The sequence below is a fragment of the Rhineura floridana genome, chromosome 9 (assembly GCF_030035675.1).
Source record: "Rhineura floridana isolate rRhiFlo1 chromosome 9, rRhiFlo1.hap2, whole genome shotgun sequence".
NCBI lineage: Eukaryota > Metazoa > Chordata > Lepidosauria > Squamata > Rhineuridae > Rhineura > Rhineura floridana.
The window spans coordinates 24,429,494-24,441,507 of NC_084488.1; the positions used below are offsets into that span (position 1 = coordinate 24,429,494).

At 40.7% G+C, this 12,014-nt stretch overlaps 1 protein-coding gene across 8 annotated transcripts in view; it reads left to right on the forward strand.

Moving 5' to 3' along the window:
• The window catches only part of KLHL5 (kelch like family member 5), a 77,280-nt gene that overhangs the window by 17,280 nt on the left and 47,986 nt on the right, over nucleotides 1-12,014 (forward strand). The gene's annotated exons all lie outside the window — the stretch shown is intronic.

A 12,014-nucleotide genomic window follows, 5' to 3' on the forward strand; every position in this document is an offset into this window, starting at 1 on the left:
AATCTAGTCAAAATACGCCTTGGGTTGTTGAATCTTGAATTGGCGATCTGTTCTAATATCTAGTGCAATTACATGTTTTAAAAATGGTAAATTATAGTTCTTACAGAAGATTCAGAAGATGTAAATAATGTTTTAGTGCTAGCTGTTACGCCAGCATGATTGTTTAGGCTTATGGAATGCTAGTAAATATATATTAGCTACAGTATAATGAGAATTCAGACAGTGTATGTTGGAAAAGACAGGCAGAGACCAACTGACTCAAAGGCTGAGGGTAGTATACTGTATACCCAGCCAAGTTAAGTCTGATTATGTGATGCAGGACTGCTGAAGTGACTGGAACCCTTTAGCCTGAGATTAGCTGAATTGTGTGTCGTGTGAAATGACTCTTGCACCAAGGTAAAAATGTAGCTTTACCAGCCATGGGTTGGGGGAGGGAAGTCTACAGTGGCCTTCCTGTGGAAGGCATTGCTGATGGAGTTTTGTTTTCACAAGTATATATGCTTTGCTGTAATTGCTGATTCAAGCTAAAATAGGCACAAATGAAGATGAACAATTTTTCTGTGCACTGTTTATAAAAGGGCAAATGCTCATGGCTTATAGTCACTGGAAAAGTTTGTGTTTATTAGTGTTTCTTTTTCTTCCTTTAAAAAAAAAATCAAAAATTTAAAGGGAGGAAACACAGGAGGGGTATAGGAAGGGGAGAAATGATTCGAATATATTGTTTAGAAAAAGCACTGTTCAGCCACAGCCATATTATTTAGTTACACTGAAAATATAAGTGTTTTAAATTGCTGTCTATAGTAAATGTGGAAAGGGACCATTAGCTGGAGAACTTGAGCACTTACTAGTTCCCAGAAAGGAGTGATGTGGGGTGAGAAATTGTCCAGTGCTTTATTTTTCTGGGGGGGGGGGATTATTCTATTGCATAAGTTCATTAATAACAAAGAATGGATGCCAACTGCAAAAGAAATTAAGCAATCTTGGCATTTTTTCAAAGTGTTTTAAAACTTTGCTTACTAAGTACAACTAAAATAAACATGCTAAATTACATCATGTTCTGTGGCATCAGATTTTTTTTCTAATGAAAACTAGAAATTACCCTAATTTGCATAGGAAAAAATCCAGTTGAAAATTTCCTGGAAAACCATCACTTCCAGGAATTGAAAGCATCTTTACTCTTTCTTCGAAAGCACAAGACTCCTGGGCACTCAGCACAAACTGATATTTCTCTTCTTATCCTCTGCAACACAAGGGGACAATCTGTGCACTCTTTCAGTGTCTCCACTGTGGAGGAGGGTGCATCAGTTCATCCACCCTACTTCTCATCCATTAAGGGGCCTGCTGAGGATGCTTGTCAGAGCTGCCGAATCCTGGAGCTTGGTCCTGCTTAAGTTGCTCATGGGCCAGGTGTGGAGATTCTGGCAACCACAACTGGAGCCCTGCACATTGCAATTTCTGAAGCCATAGCATTGCACATCATGAACACAGACAGTGCCTGTACATCATGAATGGGGGACAGATGCTGTTGGACTTCAGCCCCCATCAGCATGGCCCAATGGTCAGGGATTATGGGAGTTGTAGTCCAACAACATCTGGAGGGCCACAGATTCCACATCCCTGCTGTAGATCAGCATGAAACATGTGGCCATTGAAGGGATTTGCTGATGTCCTGTGCGTTTAGATGTTAGAACAGCCTGTCCCTTGTTGTATGATCCAGTTGTTGGTGGGGTACATTTCTAATATTGGCTGTTTCCTCACTTTTTCTGTTATCTCCCTCACATTTCAGTTCAGTAGCTGTTCAAAAAAGAAATGCATCCCCAAAGTACTCTCATCTTGAAAGTTCTGGGGAGACTTAACATGCTCAGCATAATAGCAATTTATTGTAAGTTGCCCAACCGTCTCCTGTCCTCTAATTTTTGACCATCAAATGAGGTGTGCAAATAGCTGTCTTCAATAGGAAGGAGAGCAAGCCCTTGAAAATGGAGTAAAAAAATCAGTTTTAAAACAGTGGTCTTACATGAATGTTTAAAAAACAAAATTCATGTTTGATTTTCTGTTGGCTATTGCATTCAGGAAGTTACCGGCTTCAAGAGGGATACGAGGTTCCTCAGGGATAATTTAGTGGGAGAGATTGCAAGGCTTGAGACACAACATAAGAGGTCTGGTAGCTCCAAGATATATAGACGTCTTATTCAGAAATGTAAAGAATTGGAATTTCTTGAACTTGACTAGGTTAACACAGCTCTCATACATATGATAATAAATCACTCTCAATGTTACCTAGGTCTCTATTTTTTATTTTTATTTATTTATTTAATTACATTTCTAGACCGCCCTATAGCAGAAAGCTCTCAGGGCGGTGTACAACAAATAAAATCACAATTAAAATATGAGCAAGTGTGGAAAAATATATATATATATATATATAGTACAATTATAAAACATTAATAAAATTGCCATTGAGAAACTAACTGAGAAACTCCATAGAAATTGGACAGCTAAGGTGGTGTCTGGAAATGGCACCCCTTGCTATACTTCTGCAGATGTTAATTTTGCCTTTCAGGATTTTTATCTATCTTTATATAAATCAGGCTGTCCTAACCCGCATAAAATACGGAATTATATTGCCAAAGCCAATGTTAAACCTCTGACTTAGTTTCACAGAACGATGCTTGGGGAGCCTATCCCTTCTGAGGAAATACTCTTCGCCATTAAGAAGCTTAAATGTGGCAAAGCCCCAGGCCTTGATGGGTTTGGGAGTGACTTTTATAGGGTTTTTGTTGAAGGTCTTCTCCCTCACCTGGAATGCCTGCTTAATGGTATTATGGAAGGAGATAGTTTGCCAGACTCATGGAAAGAATTCCCCTTAATAATGATTGCTACACTAGGGAGGAATCCAGTCCAGTTGGGCTCATATCACCCCAATGATCTGATCAATCAAGATGCCAAGCTTCTTACTGCAATTTTCACAGCCAAATTGAACAGGGTGCTGGGATGTTATGTACGTGGTGGCCGGAAGGGATTCATTTCCCAGTAGGCAATTTTCAGAAATAATTTGTGGATCACTTAATATAGTTTGTGATAGTCTTGGGTTTAGTGGTTAACTACCAAAAATCTGCTATGGTGTGTATTGCTACACCACTGTTAATAAATGGGAATGGGTTGTTGCAACTGAGCAGTTTAAAATACCTGGGAATAGCGCTGCCTAAAGACCTCTTACAGCTTAAAAAACGCAATTTTGTTCCATGACCCAAATAGATGAGACAAGAGCTGAAAGTCTGGAAGGGGGGGTGCATCTTTCTTGGGTCATAGAGCAGCCATTAAAATGGTTATTCTGTCGAGGTTCTTATACATGTTCCAAGCACTGCCAGTATGGATCTCTCATAAGGAACTGAACTCCTGGCAGTGATAGCTTAGTTCTTTTATTTATGAAGGCAAAAGGTCTTGGATTAACAAACACACAAGGTTTTGTTCTCAGAAAGAGGGGTGCCTGAGAATCCTGAATCTGCAGCTTTATTTTGATGCATGTAATCGAAAACAGTTGATTCTAGTAATCTGTTCAAACAAATTAGTGGAATGGCTTGGAATGGGGCAGTATGGGAGGTTCTTACGAGCATTCCCATTTCTTTCAAACTGTTGGAGGTCTTTGGAAAAAAATTCTAATCCCTTCTTCCATACTACATTCAAAGTTTGGTTTATTTGGCCCTGCACCCTTCACCTCTATTTCCTTTTCTAGCACTCAGTTTGGTAACTGGGAAGCAAAGGGAGTTTATCATGTGCTAGATCTTTTTGAAGATGATTTAAATCATGATTTAAATTGCTTCTCTGAAGGACTCAATGTTAATTATTTAAATCACAGTTTAAATCACTGGTGAGGAATATTCTATTTAATCATCATTTTTAGTAGAAGTACATTATTGTTTAATATAACCTTAATACATATTCAGAGATGTAGGTTTCATTAGAAGGTAGGTGCACACTAAGCAGTTATTCTGAATTGTTTTCAGATTAATTTTAATCAAAAAGGGGATATAATTTAGTCATTTTAGTACTAAAGCAGAATGAACTTGTGAAGTCATTCAGAAGATGAACCAGCTCCAACTGTTCAATTAATCATGGCCACCAAACAGGCTTTTAAACTGTATTAATAAGATTGTTTATTCTTCTGGTTAGTTTTCTTCTTCAACATACAATAGTATTAACAAAACATGCACATGAATTTTTGAATCGTTAACTGTTTCAGTTTTTAGATAAATGTAAAGTTCTTTTAAAAATAAAATTTAGGCAGTTTCAACCAAGTCAATATGACAAGCTTAACATATGGAGTGGTACAGTTAACTCAGCCTTCTTCTTCTTCTTTGTATTCTTTGTTCATTGTCTGCAAAAGAAATACAAGTTTTCTTGCTTCTTCAGTTCCCAACTTTTTTCTCAGTTTAGGATGAATTGGTCCAAAGGAAGAAAAAATTCTCTGTACATCTACAGAAGAGGCTACTACTGTTAAGAGCTGGATTATCACTTCAGTGGTCTTCTCCTTCAGATCTACTCCATGTCCCAAATTCTCTATTCATTTACCTTCTCTAACTTTGCCTTTAGAGAGAGGCAAGGCTTTGAGAAAGAGAGAGAGAGCGCACTTCATATATACCACCTGCAGAATAGATCAGGTTATCTTCCATCTCCATAAACCACTGTTAACATCTCCATGGAATATAATTAGAAGTTGTATAATTAGCATTCATGATGATATCTTTGACCTATGCTCTTTTTTTACTAATTGTTTTAAGAAAATGTTGAAATCTGGTTTAAATTTAAAAAATCTAATTTAAATTTTAAAAATCCATTTTTAAAAAAGAAAAAATCATTGATTTTTATTAACTCTGGTTCTGGTTATTTGAAGGGGCGGATTGCTATTCTTTACAAGGCTTCTCTCCTTAATTAGTGGATCCACAGGGATTCTTCGAGAACTTTGGGGAACTGATTTGGGAGCAACTATTGAAGAAACAACATGAGAAGCCCTCTGGCAGAAGCCTCCTGTGCATTCCATCTTGCCTAGGGTCCAGGAGGCAACTATAAAACTGGTCCTACAATGGCATTGCACTCCACTCAGACTGGGGCGTATTGATCCAACTAAATCGATGTTATGTTGGAGGGGCTGTAATATGACTGGTTCATTTTATAATATGTGGTGGGTGTGTTCTATTGTGAATGTTTTCTCACTAGAATGTTCCAGGAAATTTCAGCCATAGTGTCTCAAATTGTGCCAAATACTACAGTAGAATCTCGCTATAACCCATCTCATTGTATTGGATATACCTTGGGTGTAACCATGCCCCCCCCAAGTAAAATACTGTATACCTTTTTTTTTTGTCCTCTATCATCCTTGTCATTGGTGAGTCTTCCTATTCCCCTGCGTGTTCCTGAGTCTTTTTCTCCTTTCAGCGTTCTTTTTAAAAATCTATTTCTTGACATCCCTCTCCCTCCTGTCCTTTTCCTTCCTGGTTTTTCCTAAGGAATGAGTATCTTTTTTTTTTTTTTTAAAGTATTTTTATTAACAATTTTAACACTTTACAAGAAGAGCAACAACAGAAAAGCACTTACAGAGAAATAATCCCTTCATCCCTCGCAGCATTTAATGTGTAACTGGCATACCACTGGTGAAACCCGGAGGCACAGCTAAGCGTAGTTCACTAAGAATGAAAAAGAAAATAACCCCTCCAGGGATCAGTATGTGTTTGTGGGGACAATACAAAAGGTGGTTGCTGTTAATGAAATTCATAAAAGGAAACCGGACTCTGTCAGTTTTGTTTCGCATTTCAATGCCATATGCTACTCGCCTGTGATAGGTGAGATGTTCAGAAAGCACAATTTCCCATACACGTGCCCACCAGCTTTCTTGAGAAGCTCCAGCTTCTCCTTTCCTTTCACTGGCTACCTCTAAATGAGCTGCTGTCATGAGTAAAGTCGCCGGTTCTTTACGGTGAATATTGAAATTAACACAGCTTTAAAGTGACAACAACGCTAACATAGGATCTGGCTGTAAACGCTGAGAAGAAATGTGAGAAATCAAGTCAAATAGCCATGACCAGAATTGCTGTATTTTTTCACAATTCCACCATAAATGGATCAGAGTCCCTCGGGTTTTGCATCCTCTCCAAGAGAGCGGGGAGGTTGTGTGAAGAATGCGGAAGAGACTTATAGGGGTCCGTTGCCACCTAAGTACGACTTTTAGAGAGGCCTCTTGAATACGTACTGGCATAGTCATAAAGGGAGGGTTAGACCTGTCGGAATTTCTCTCTATTGAGATGCGTAGCAAAGTTGCGTAGCGCTGCGGAACGGAGAGTATTGAGCGAGCCGTGTGTGTGTGTTTGAATCTTTGCTTCTACCTTCCCTGCAAATTAGTCAGACAGAGACTTTAAGCTTTAAAATAAGAAACAACTACTTTATTCTGGAAGCACATGCTTGATAGGAAAGAGTTCTATATCTAGCTTCACTGGCTATGCTGGAGCAGCGAGCACTGGTCCCAGTACTCGCCCTCATCCTGGTTGAGAGGAGAGGCAAAGAGAAGATGTCTGCTCCCCTCTCGAGAGAAAGAGAACACTGACTTGGGAAGGCGGGAAGGAACTGGGATTCAACATTCCTTTGCTGATCAGTCTAGCAGGAAGGGAAGAGACCAGGATCAAAGGATAGGTATAGCCTCAACCAGCAAGAGGTCTAGCTCTCTAGCTACCCTTATTAACCCCATGCAGTCTCAACCCACCAAGTTGGAGTTGAACCTCATACAATCCAACAAGACCAGACTCCCAGACTTCCGCCTCGATTGGAGTGTGCAAATCTTCTTCCCAAGCAAGTGTTAATACCTCTGAGTCTCCTGCTGCTTCTTTAATCTGTATATAAGGACTTGGAGTGTGCATCAAGATTAACACAAAGATGTTCAAAAAAGTTAATGAACTCAGAAAGCTACCTTGTTTTGCAATTTTGCCTGTAGATGCTGTCACTTGTGCTAATTGGAGCCAGGAGACTGAGATTTTGCAGCTTATCTCTCATTGAGACATTAGAGATAGGTTAGACCAGTGTTTCCCAACTAGTGGGCCACCAGATGTTGTTGAACCACAATTCCCATCTTTCCTGACCATTGGCAATGCTGGCTGAGGCTGATGGGAGTTGTGGTCCAACAACATCTGGTGGCCCACTAGTTGGGAAAGGCTGGGTTAGCCCATCACCAGCAGATCCCTGATCCGGTAGAGACCCCTTTCCTGCTATCCCTTAAATTGGGCGAATTTGTCAGGATGAAAAAAGGCTGTATGATTCAAAAATAGGAGGAGAGGCGAATCCATGGGTGCCAAGAGACGCTGCCAATGCTTCCAAACCTGCATTGTACAGAGTGTAAAGGGATGCTCGTGAAAGGTGAAGAAACAGCAGGGCTCTTATCTGATTGGGTGCTGTTTGTAATTCCATTTGAATCCATGGGATCTTAACTGATCTCCTAATTATATGGAGGAGCTGTTTAATTGGAAAGTGTCATAATACCATTTGAGATTGGGAACCCCCAGCCCTCCATTGGCTTTAAGCCTATAACCCTGGAATGTTTCCCTTCATTAATAAAACTGTTAAGGAACTGTTGCCATTTATTGAAGCAACAGTCTGGAATGAAAAGGGGAGGGTTTGAAATAGATAAAGGAATTCAGGTAGAATGGACATCTTCACGGCTGCTGTTAGGCCTAGCTAGTTTAGCCAGAGTTGCTGCTAGCTCTGAAGTTCCCTGCGAATAGTGCCATGAAGGTGTCCAAAATTTTGCTTCCTTAGCTGATTAATGTCACGTGCGATAGTGACCTCCATATATCAGAAGCCACCATAACATGGAGCCAGACCAGAGATTGAAAAGAACGATTCGCTTTCACAGCAGGGGAGGTTAAGTGGAAGCACTGTTGACTTGGAGTAGTTTACTTCTAGCCCAGCCATCTTTTGAAAGTTTAGGAATGTCTCCATGAGAGGAGCCAGAGCCTCCTTTGGACTGCTCAACATCAGGAGCATGTCATCCACAAACAGATTAATTTTGTGTTCACTCACCCTGATCATGCTACCCAGTATGTCTACTCTGGCTCTGATTTTACAAGTGAGAACCTCTATAATTAAAACAAACAACAGGGGTAATAGAGGGCAGCCTTGTTTAGTGCCTCTATGCAGGGATATGACTCAGCGATCAAGTCCGTTTATGGATAACATGGCCTGTGATGATGAGCATAGTTACCCCACAAGATGTCGGAAGCCTTGACCAAACCCCATCTTGATTAAAGGGTGCTGAAGGAAAGTCCATTCCACCCTGTCAAACTCCTTGAAGGCATCAAGTCATAATAGGGTTGCAGCGTATTGCATTTACCCACTTCATATACCACATCAAGTACTTTGCAAATAGAATCAGCAATACTTTGATTCAGAATAAATCCTGTTTGGTCTGAATTAATGTAATCCCCTATAAATACATTTAAGCACTGAACCATAATCCCTGTCAGAAGTTTAGCATCAAAATTAATGCTATGGGTCCGTAGAAAGCCAGTTTGGTGTAGTGGTTAGAGTGTTGGACTACGATCTGGGAGACCAGGATTTGAATCCCCACACAGCCATGAAGCTCACTGGGTGACCCTGAGCCAGTCACTGCCTCGCAGCCTCAGAGGAAGGCAATGAAACCCTATTCATAGGGTCGCCATAAGTTGGAATCGACTTGAAGGCAGTCCATTTCCATTTTCCATGGGCTTATATGTTCCTACTAATGTTGGATCTTTGCCAGATTTGGGGATAACAAATTTAAAAAGTTTCCATAAGTCTGGTATCACCCCTCCCTCTATAATGCCATTAAACAGGGCTGTCAGTCTAGGAGTAAGCTCTGGTCTGAAGGCCTTGTAAAATTCCAGGGTAAATCCATCCGGTCCTGGTGCTTTACCCCTCTTAAGAGTGTTGATGGCATTGCTAACTTCCTCATCCAATATAGAATGGGTTAAAAAGAATCTGTAATTGACAAAGGGCCAATATGAACATCAGCCAGATAGTCATCGATTGACTGAATCTCAGCATTGTCTGAAGTGTAGAGCAAGGAATAAAAGTCCCGGAACATCATCAATATGTCTTTGGATCATGGCATATGGAGCCATCTAGAGATCTTATGCCAAATATCTGGTTTCTAGAGTTTTCTTTACAGCATGGGCAAGAAGTTTAGACAATTTATTCCCATGCTCATAATACTTGCTATTTACTTAGGCTAGTTCTGTGTGAATCTTCCCAGATTCTCCCAAAGTCTAGTCAGGCTTTCTGTAGTAGTCAAAGGGTCTGGAAAGAGCCATTGCACTTGTACAGTTGTTCCAGATGGGCAATTTGGCAAGGAGAAGCTCTTCCTCACGGCCCTTTTCCCGTTTCTTGCAACAAGTCTCACTGATGCAGTGCACCCTAGTGACCACCTTCATTGCATCCTATAGAGTATGAGTTGCCATCCCCAGGGTGGTATTCTCAGTGAAGTAATGATCAATAGCAAGCCACAAATGATCTAATGCTAGCATATCTGCAAGTAAACTGGAGTCAAAAGACCAAACATGTGACCTTCTTTGTGACCCGCTCGTGCATAGCTACATAATCTGAATCAGTAACCTCCAAGAGCATCTGTTATGAACCACCCTGTTCAGATCTTGTAAGTTCAGTGGCTTCCTTTATGGAATCAATCCATCTCTTGTTTGGCCTTCCTCTTTTTCTGCTTCCTTCTGCTTTTCCCAGCATTATTGTCTTTTCTAGTGAATCATGCTTTCTCATTATGTGTCCAAAGTATGATAACCTCAGTTTCATCTTTTTAGCTTCTAGTGACAGTTCTGGTCTAATTTGTTCTGACACCCAAGTATTTGTCTTTTTCGCAGTCCATGATATGCTCAAAGCTCTCCTCCAGCACCACATTTCAAATGAGTTGATTTTTCTCTTACCTGCTTTTTTCACTTTCCAACTTTCACATCCATACATAGAGATCGGGAATACCATGGTCTGAATGATCCTGACTTTAGTGTTCAGTGATACATCTTTGCCTTTGAGGACCTTTTCTAGTTCTGTCATAGCTGTCCTTCTCAGTCCTGGCCTTCTTCTGATTTCTTGACTATGGTCTCCATTTTTGTTAATGACTGTGCCGAGGTATTGATAATCCTTGACAAGTTCAATGTCCTCATTGTCAGCTTTACAGTTACAGTAGGGCCCCGCTTTACGGCGCTTCGCTTTACAGTGATTCGCTAATGTGGCGGCTTTCAATTAGGGGAAGTCCCCGCATTAAGGCACTTGTTCTGTTTTTATGGTGGGTTTTTTTGTTGCGCGCTATTTTGATGGCATTTTCGCACGACGCGTCCCATTATTGTCAATGGCTTTTGCTTTACGGCGATTTCTGCTTTACGGTGGGGGTCCGGAACGGAACCCATCGTATGAGCGGGGCCCTACTGTACGTAAATCTTCTGTTGTCATTACTTTAGTCTTCTTGACATTCAGCTGTAGTCCTGCTTTTGTGCTTTCCTCTTCAACTTTCAACAGCATTTGTTTCAAACCATTACTGGGTTTTGCTAGTAGTATGGTATTGTCTGCATATCTTAAATTATTGATATTTCTCCCTCCAATTTTCACACCTCCTTCATCTTGGTCCGAAAGTCTATCCGGGAGAGTAAACTGTATCTAGGAGCAAAAAAAGTATAATCCCTTTCATTGGGATGTCTTTCTTTCCAGGCGTAGCCAACTCTTGTGGGGTTGATACTGTTGTTTGCCCACTTCTGTGAATGGCACTGTTGATGCAGGTATTAAGATCTCCCCCAATGATAATTGAGCCCTTCTTGAAAGATTGTAAGGTCTCTGGGAGTCAAATATTTGTCTCTGAGGAGGGTTGAAATGCTACGTGAGCTACTTGTGCCTAAACAACTGACGGGGAAAGAATGATCCCCAAACAAACAGTAACACATGGACAGCATCCCGATATGAAGGCCCAGCTGGACGTCACAGGGCTTAACTGAAATCCACCCTGAGTCATATTGGGAATTGCGGGTGATGGAGTAACAACTCATCCATTGTCCCCTGCCGCCCTGTACTAGAAATTTAGGACAGAAGCAGGAAAAGTGCACTAAAGTGGAAGGGGGTTGTAGGTCTAAAGGAAAAGGGAAATAGCACCTCTTTAAGACCCCAGGAATTCCTATTGCCCAGTGTCCAAACAACTCACTTATCAGTCTCAGCTCTGACTTCATTCAGAAATCATCCAGGCTGGCTCATTTTGCAGAAATCACTTAGAAAGGTACCTACACATTTTGCTTCAAAACTTTCTTTCTAGGTGGACTAGAGACTTATGAAATAAAATGGAAGCTAAGAGTCTGCAAGTCTTACCTGGTGGTGCCAATGAAAGCCTTCCTGGGCACTGGGTTGGTGACCCCCCACTATATTTAATTTTACTGGATCACCCTTACCTCCATGTTTGTTGACATTGTCAAAGCACTCCCAAAAGTTGGTGAGAGAAGACTTGCCATCAGCAGAAGCCATGCTGATCTAATATTTTTGAGAGTGTTTCTCTATGTATAGCAACTCTATCTTTAATCCTGTCTTCCACTTGTTTACCTGGGGCTCCTTCAGATGACCTGTTTATTTAGCGTTCATCCTGATTTACTTGCATAAAGCTTACACAGTGGTTAGAGTGTCCAGTCTTTATTGAACATTCATTCTGATTTGCTTACAGGGTGGTTATATGACATTGAGCATTCATCTTGATTTGCTTACAGAATGTTTCTTCCCATTAAGTATTCATTCATTCCACACTTTTCAGTGCATTTCTCCGTCACTTTCTAAACTGCAAAAAGTCCAGTTTTTTAAAAAAAGTGGATTTGTTGTGTTACACAGTGCTTTAATCGCTTTAAATGCACAAACCTAAAATTCCAGTATGCACTTAAATCTCTCTTGCAAAATAATAGTTATCTGAAGACACCCCTACAGTAGTTTCCTGGATCTCTTAAAGGGAGGGAGGGGGA